The sequence below is a fragment of the Phascolarctos cinereus genome, unplaced genomic scaffold (genome assembly GCF_003287225.1).
Source record: "Phascolarctos cinereus isolate Bilbo 61053 unplaced genomic scaffold, phaCin_HiC Scaffold_2;HRSCAF=192, whole genome shotgun sequence".
In the NCBI taxonomy this organism is placed as follows: Eukaryota; Metazoa; Chordata; class Mammalia; order Diprotodontia; family Phascolarctidae; genus Phascolarctos; species Phascolarctos cinereus.
The window spans coordinates 99764531-99773020 of record NW_027555625.1 but is presented as its reverse complement, the minus strand read 5'-3'; the positions used below and the strand labels follow the sequence as shown (position 1 = coordinate 99773020).

The 8490-nt window shown below is 33.1% G+C and overlaps 1 pseudogene; it reads right to left on the bottom strand.

Moving 5' to 3' along the window:
- Positions 1-1335: 1335 nt before the first annotated feature.
- Positions 1336-1695, bottom strand: LOC110215033 (small ribosomal subunit protein uS10 pseudogene; annotated as a pseudogene).
- Between the last annotated feature and the right edge of the window lie 6795 nt (positions 1696-8490).

Below are 8490 nucleotides of genomic sequence, written 5' to 3'. Positions count from 1 at the left end.
TCTATTGTTTTTACATTAATATTTCAGCCAATAATTTGTTTTAAGCTTATTATATTTTCTTTGTAGTTATTGAAGGTAATCACATTGGTTGGAACTCTTGACATATAATTTTAGAAGGGTTGTTACAGAGAATTTCTTGAACTGAGAGTGGATAAGCCCAGGGGAAGGAACTCAACCTGAGAGTACAAATTTGGGGAGGTAGTCAATATGTAGCAGTGAAGAAATATTACAGGTCAAAAATATTATATCTTACTTATACCAACAAAAGACAAAAACAAAACAGTGATTATTGATATATGTTGATTTTGTCATTGAATGCTTCATTAATATCATTGTCAACTCTGAGTCAATTTTTGACCTATTAGTTTAGAAATCCTTTTAAAAAAAGTAAATTATGTTAATATGATATAGCTGCTCTTAGAAGTCATGCAGGTTCATTATGATTACTATTTCCTTTACTAGATATTCTATAAGCATAGATTTTAATAATACATTCTAGAATTTTTCCAGGAATCATAGTCAAATCCCTTGGCCAATACTTTTCAGAATCTCTTCTCTTCTCATTTATTAAAATGGAGACAATATCTGTGCTACCTAAGTCCTTAGGTAACCCACTCCCACAATATTTCAGATATTACTAACCAACAAATATGTATTAAGCACCTACTATGGCCCAGGTATGGAACACACAAAGACAAAAATGAAATAGACCTTGTCCTCAAATACCTACTATATTCCAAAGGAAATAACATAAATACAAAATAATATACAGAATATATTAAAAATAAACACAAGAAAATTTTGGGATCAAAGGTTTTAGGAGATAGGGGTACAGAAAAGAATCTATGTAGATGACATGCTTGAACTAAGTATTTAAGAAGATATGTGATTCCAAGAGCCACATGTGAGGAAGTAGTGTGCTGTGGGGAGACAGTCAGAGTAGAACCATCATGTCATATGTAAGAAACATTTGGCTGGAAAAGAGAGTGTGAGAAAAGGATTAGTGTATCATTAAGCATAAAGATAGGTTGGGTTCAGGTGATGATGAAGAGCTGTAAATGCCAAAATGAAGAGTATGTATGTGTGTGTATATATACATAAATGCATGCATACATATGCTTATATATGTATGTATATATGTATGAATATGTGCCTATTTGTATGTGTGCATACACAGCTGCATCTATACACGTACATATATACACAAAAAGCTTAATGATCTATGTTCTAGTATTATATATGTATATATAATACTAGAACATAGATCATTATACTTTTTGTGTGTCATGGACCTCTTTTAATAGTTGCAATTAATTTATTAAAAGAGATGATTGATTAGGCATCTGCAATAGTGACTTTAACTTCTACACCTGGTTCAATGCTGATAGAAGTGATCTGCTTAATAATTTCAGAAGGACTATGAAAATCAATAAGGCAATTGTGGATTCCCATCTGGAACCAATCCCAAGTCTTTGAACCTTCACTGCAAGGAGTTTTTCTAGTTGTGATCTGAATTGTCCTAGTGGGCATTCAAACAGGTCCCTTCACTTTCAAGTTCTTTTCTTTGGCTCCTCTAATTAGGTCAGCACATGTTTTCTGAAGGGATTTCACATTGTGGCTGGCAAGGGTGATCTGGTTCTGGTGAATGGCCACTTTGGGCTCCAAGAAGATCTTGTCAGTGTCTTTGAATGTCATGGCAGTGGAGTGGCTTACTGACTGACTTATTCCTCGGTGAGATTGAACAGCAGTATGTCAGGAGGAGGAGAGGCGGTGGCTGCCCTCTTTTTAGTATTATGAAGCTTATTGGCCCCTTCTCACAATGATATTTTTAAATACATAAAACACGTATTCAGGATTACAAAGGAAATCAGTTATTTAGAAATTCAACAGTTATTTGAAAAAAAATCAATAATCTCAGGTTAAGAAATCCCATCCTAGAGGAGAGAAGGAATTACCATAATTTTATTTAGTAGGGGAGTGAGATGGTCATTCCTGTGTTTTAGGTAAAAATATTTGCAATACTGGAGAATGAATGAGAGAGGAGAAAGCTTGAGACCACAAGACCAATCAAAATGACATTGCAGTGGGCCATGTGAGAGGTGATGAGGAACTGAGGTAGGGCACTGGCCCTAGTTTTGTAACAAGAAATTGGTGGTCATAATCATATATGAGACATATTTTGGAAGTAGATTTGGCCCTGAATAGATATGTGAGAAGAAAGTGAGAAGTCAGTAATAATGTTGTGGTCACAAACCTGGGAGACTGGAAGAATGGTGGTGCCCTTGATAGGAACAGTGAAATTGAAAAACAGTTGGGGTCAAGGGAAACAGTGAATTAAGTTCCAGACCTATTAAGCTTCACTTAATCATCCATTTACTATGCATTCTGGTCAAGTGACTTAGAAATATCAAGGACATCAAGATGCAATAATTCATAATTAGAAGCAATTATGTTAGTTAATATATAGAATCTGAGTCCAAACACATTGACTCACCAAGAGAGTGATCAATGTACCTATGCTAACATTAGGACACCTAATGGATATTTTAATAGCCCATGAAAGACTAACCACAGCTTCAAATACTTCCTGTCTTTATCTAGCTGCTATTGTTGCTCTTAATTGTGAACTTGTGCCAAAAGTCTATGATTTTTTAACATGCTTATAATGGTTTGTTATATTATAACTGACAAAAACAAAAAAGAGTAAAAGAAAGTGCTGATTATTAATTTGAGGGGAAATACCATAAAAAGACATCAAACTATTAACACTTCATTTAAATGTCATTCAATTTTTTTTTTCTGGAAAGCAGAAAGAGAGAGGGGAGAGAGAGAGAGAGAGTCATGGATACTCAGAGATAGAGAAATATTTTTGTTTCTTCAACTGTGAGTCATAATCCAGTTGTTTTCTTGATCTCCCTTTTTAATGTAAATATTCTATGTGTATATTACTATAATTTGACCTTTGATAATTCAGGAAACACTCCAGTTTTTCAGTGCCTGTGGGTCAGTGCTCAAAGAACTGTCTCTTTAATAGTAGAAGAAAGGGCATCAGCTATCAAAATGTTAGAGATGTGCTTATGTGTAGATTTTGTTGTTCAGTTATGTCTATTATGTCTAACTCTTTATGACCCCACTAGAGTTTTCTTGGCAAAGATATTGGTGTAGTTTGTCTTTTTTTTTTTTTTTTCTGCAACTCATTTTACTGAGGCAAACAGATTTAATCCCCTTGTCCAGGGTCATACAGATAATAAGTTTCCGAGGCCAGATTTGAGCTCAGAAAGATGAGTCTTGCTTACTCCAGGCACAGCATACTATCCATTGTGACATTTAGCTTTCCTTAGTGTAGCTAATTAAGTCCTAGTCAACAGAGTTGCCTGATAAAACCATTTACTATGTACCTGGAAAACCCTTTCCCAAACAAGCAAACACTTTTTAGCTCTTCCATTTTTAAGTTTTGTCTTGAAGTGACTGTATTCAGTGGGTTAAACTTGATTCCAGATATTATGTCCCTAATCACTTGTCTTGTTTTGTTCTTGGATAAAGACAAATGGGAAAATTTACTGTGTTACTCAAAGTGCTTTGAGTTATATCAAGGAATAAATAACATTGAGCATGGTTTCTAAATACTCCTTGCTCAAAGTTTAAACATGAAGAAGCACAAATTGGCATATTAAAGAGTTAAAAATGAAAAAAAAATAGTATCCGTAAACTGAAAAAAAAATTATGTTTGATTCAAAAAGTGATTCCCAGAAAAGATATGGCAATCATTACTGAAGGCAGTATTTTCAAGATATCTTAGTTCCCTTTCTTCCTAGCTAGATTTTATTTAACTCCTTTGAATTTATTTGCATTTGTCTTCTTTATATTTATTTTGTGATATACTTGTATATGTACATGCTATCTCCCCTAAAAGAATGTAAGTTTTTTTGGATTAAGGATTGTTTCACTTTTTTTTAATCATTGTTTTTCTTTAATGACAATCTCTATTCCTATGGGTCTCTCAGGTCAAATGGACACAAGTAACTTTTCCCAAAGAAAACAAACGCAAATCAAGTGAATGATGTAGAGGCTGGATAAACCACAATGTCTGGGCTTTAAAATGTCTGAGTTTTTTCAAAGTGGACTTGAAAAGTCCCATTAAGCTACCTTAGTTGGAACTCTTTGCATTATTTACTAGAAACAATGATTTCTTAGAGGCAGAGACAGCATCAGAGGAGACAAAAATCACTTTTTACTGACATATAAAAAATGGCATAGTCCATGATCTGGTGTCAGAATAATCCTTCAGTGGCATAAACTTATAATTCATGATCTTTCAATTAAGGGAGAACCTTGTTTGGTAACAATTAGCCTTCTTATATGACTGATAGTTTCTACCAATACATTTTTTTTTCTCCTAGGACAACCATTTTATTCTTTACCTTCAAAATGGATTTTTTAAAAAATTTCTTCTCTCAACTCATTTGTATTCTCTGAGAATGTATCCTTATTCTTCTGCACTAATCATTTCTTTTAAGTGTGGCATGGAAAAATATATATTGTTAGCTAAAACATAAATAAAGCTAGTAGAAATCTGGGACCATAAGATCATGCATTTAAAGTTACTGCCCCTTTATTAATCTTACTTGGTTAACTCATAATAATTCATCATCTCTCATTGGTTCAATTATACTCTCTATGCAGATGGTTCTCAGATAAATTTATCCAACACTCATTGCCTGGTTCCTGGATTATTGCAATAGCCTTCTCCTATGACCCCCTTCTTTAAGTCCATCCTCACTCTTGCCACTAATTCATTCAGATGCCAAAAGAATTTTCCTAAAACACAAATCTGATCATGCCATTCCCTTACTCAGTAAATGCCAGTGCACCACTATAAAAGATTAAATCCTCTTTTATTTATTTTTAAAGCCTTTTGCAATATGATGCCTTTCTAGCTTTCCAGTCTTCTTGTATTTTCCCCATTTTCACACAATGAACTCTAGCAGTACTGGTATATTTCTTGCTCCTCTCACATATGAGACTACATTTTTTTTTTACCTTGTGCCTTTTCATTGGTTAATCCCTCTTCACTTCCATCTCTTGCTAATACAGCTTTCATTTTCTACCTTTTCACCTCAATCCCTTGGTTACTCAGTTTTTCCTTGAGGCTGAACTCAAATATTAACTTCTGGAGAAGGCCTTGTCTAGACATTGCCACATCTAGGAATTTCCTGCTGAGATTGCTTCTCATTTACTTTTCATGTTTCTTGTATGGGCATAGTGGTTTTCAGTTTGTTTTCACCATTAGGTTGTAAATTCATTGATGGCATGCAGGATTATTAATTCTTTTGTTTTAATTTTTTAATTCTTTGTTTCTTTTGTTTCATAATTATCACAATATCTGATATGTAATTAGCATAAAACTTCTTGATGGAATACAGATGAGGGGACTGGGGCATATGTTTATTGACTTCATAAATGTGACATAGGTAGGTAACAGTGTTAAAATTTGAATTTAATTCAAGGGAACTTGAGCCCAAATCTTTTGCTGTTTTTAATTGTGTCACATTGCCTTGGAATTCTCTCTCTTTTTTCTTAATTGCTTTCATACACACAAATGCATCTATCTCTATCTATCTATCTATCTATCTATCTATCTATCTATCTATCATCTACATACATATACATACCCACAAGTACATATCATATACACATATACAAACCTACATGAGTGTTTATGTATCCATACACATATACACACATACATGTATACATATATACATATATATCTATATAGATATAGATATAGATATATATCTATATCTATATCTATATCTATATATATATATATAGATATATATAGATATATATATGTATATATATACATTTATATCTTCATAGGTTTTGGTTCCTGCTGGAAGAGTTACTGTCTCTCAGATCTTCCACTTCATTTTGAATGAAAATGCTCCTTATGGCCCTAGAAGTTTTACTCATAAGTGCACATAAGCAATGGAGTTGCCAAAATGCATCTCTTCCTGTGTCTAGTGCTATAACAAGAATATTATTTAATATCTTTCTGACCAATTAGCAGGTCCCTCTATTGTCTATAGTTTGAAAGACACTGAAGCTTCTGCTGCTTCTGTCACTACTATCTAGATCATTCACATGGGCTCTGGGCCAGTCTACTACCCCATCACACATTTCTCTCTTACTTCTTAAGTTATCTTGTGCTGGAAGAATGTTTCCCTCAGACCTTTTCTTCACTTTGCTACTCCAGAATTCAATTTAAGGCATTCTTTAGAAATTTTGTAGGGGGATGTTTGCAAGAGCTTGTCTGAGTGCTTCTCTCCTCCATCATCTTGGCTCTGCCCTAGGAAATCTGGAATTATCCTTTCACTTATTTTAGTATAATACTTTAGATTTTTTAAGTAGATTTAACACCAAAGAAATTTCTATGCTATAGCATGGCCACTATGAATTTTGTGTCTCTCTGTGAGATATGATTTGTGGGAGGACATTGTTGTCCCTTAATTATATTTCTGTTGAGAAACTAGTTCAAGTTTGTGCTCCTTTTCCCAAAATTTATTTTTGATGTGATATCTAATTCATTTTTCTAAAAACTATATTTTGCTGCTTCCATTCACTTTCCTTCCAATTCATTCTAATTAAACCTTTATTAGTCAAACTGAAATAACACAAAACATATTACACACTTCTTTAGGGTTTACCTAGAAAATGATTCATTTGTGCTTGAGATAACTCCCTCTGTATTTTCCATATACTTTTTCATATTTTGCCATGAATTTTCCATAAGCAGAACATAGTATATCAACAAAATCAATAAAATTGTATTTCCAAACAAAACAGTTATTGTCCAAAGCAAGCATATGCTGTGAAACATTTGTTAGACTAAGAAATCCCAAACATCCCATCAGTACATCATATTTTGAATTAGGTTTCAGAAAGGTCATCTGTCTACATGAAGTAGAGAAAGCCCTGCCGATTTTCAGTTTTGGGCTTGGCATTACCAGTCAGCCTGTCAAATGTGGCCTTTAGAAATAGATTTGACCTACTGAGGAAATCAGCAGTTCAACTGGAACCTTTGTGGAGGAAGTCACTTGATAGGCATATCTGAAAGCTGTTAAAAATCTTCAGTCACTATTTTACTGTAGAATTATTTACATTGATATTTACCTTTTTTTTAAAGGACACGCAATGAAATGAAATTGCTCATTCAAAAATTAGTATAATTATGAAACCCCCAAAACACTGAAATTAACAAAGTTATTTACCATTTTTATTGCATTTTAATTATTTTTCATTAAAACATAATCAGCATAATATATAGGAACAGGAAAATGTGTCAAGATGGCCATTTAAGTGTGCAACCAAAAATATCTTACATAAATATATGTGCGTATGAAGAAGTGACATGCAAAGCTCCAGACTTTGAAACATTTTTTTTCTTTTTAATATGTCAGATCTCACAAAAAAAACTGTTCTAGAATATCATTTCAATGTATTATCAGATTAATTGTCATTTCAATTGTGAGCTATTTCTTTTTATAATTTTTTGTTCTTTGCTGATCATTTAATTTTGTATTTTAATCAGAGTCTTCTTTCATTCATTCAACAAATATTTATTAGGTGACTTCTATTGTTAGAATATTGTGTCAAATTCTGGAGAATATGGAAAGATGAATAAGTCATAGACCTTGTCATCAAGAAATTTAGAGTTTAAATAAAATAATAAAGGAATGTGGTAAATATCAGAGAGATATGAAGTGCTATCCAGACCACTACTCTCTGGGGAAGAGGGGAACCAAATAGACAAGTCTGGCTGAATATCAGAGTATATATGGAAGAAAAAATGTTTTTTTTTTTCTTAGCAAATAATTATTCTTATGGCATCTCTCTGTTTCTCCCTCTTTTTCTACCCTCTGTCTCTTTGTTTCTTTTTCTCTCCCTGTCTTTTCTTCTCTCTACATATCTATGTATCTATCTATCTGTCTGTCTCTCTATTGATCTGCCTACCTGTCTATCATTATCCTCCATCCCTTGTATTCATTGACAATGTGTATATTTTTAATATTCTTCCCTGTGCTTTTGTCTTCTTCCTTTTTAAGAATGCCTCTAAAACTTCTAGTCTTTGCTATAAAGTTTAACATTTGATTTAATACACCCTTGCAGAGTCTCTAGCTCCATGAATGTAAGTCCTTTTTTTCTGAGTAGAAGATAGGTAGGCTCCTATTAGAAAATTTAACTGCCTGATGTCTAAAGATTTTACAGAAGATAATCAATACATATTTCTCAAGAGGCAACTATGTGCACACAAACCTTACAATGGATATCATTATAATCAGGTCTTGTCTCCAGTTATTTTAACCAAAGGGATATTGCTTTTTACATGGAATGTTTGTGTACTATTTCATCTCCCAGATAGATTACAAGCATTTGAAAAGCTGGAAATATATTTTATAACTTTTAGTAACTCTTGAATACCCAGCA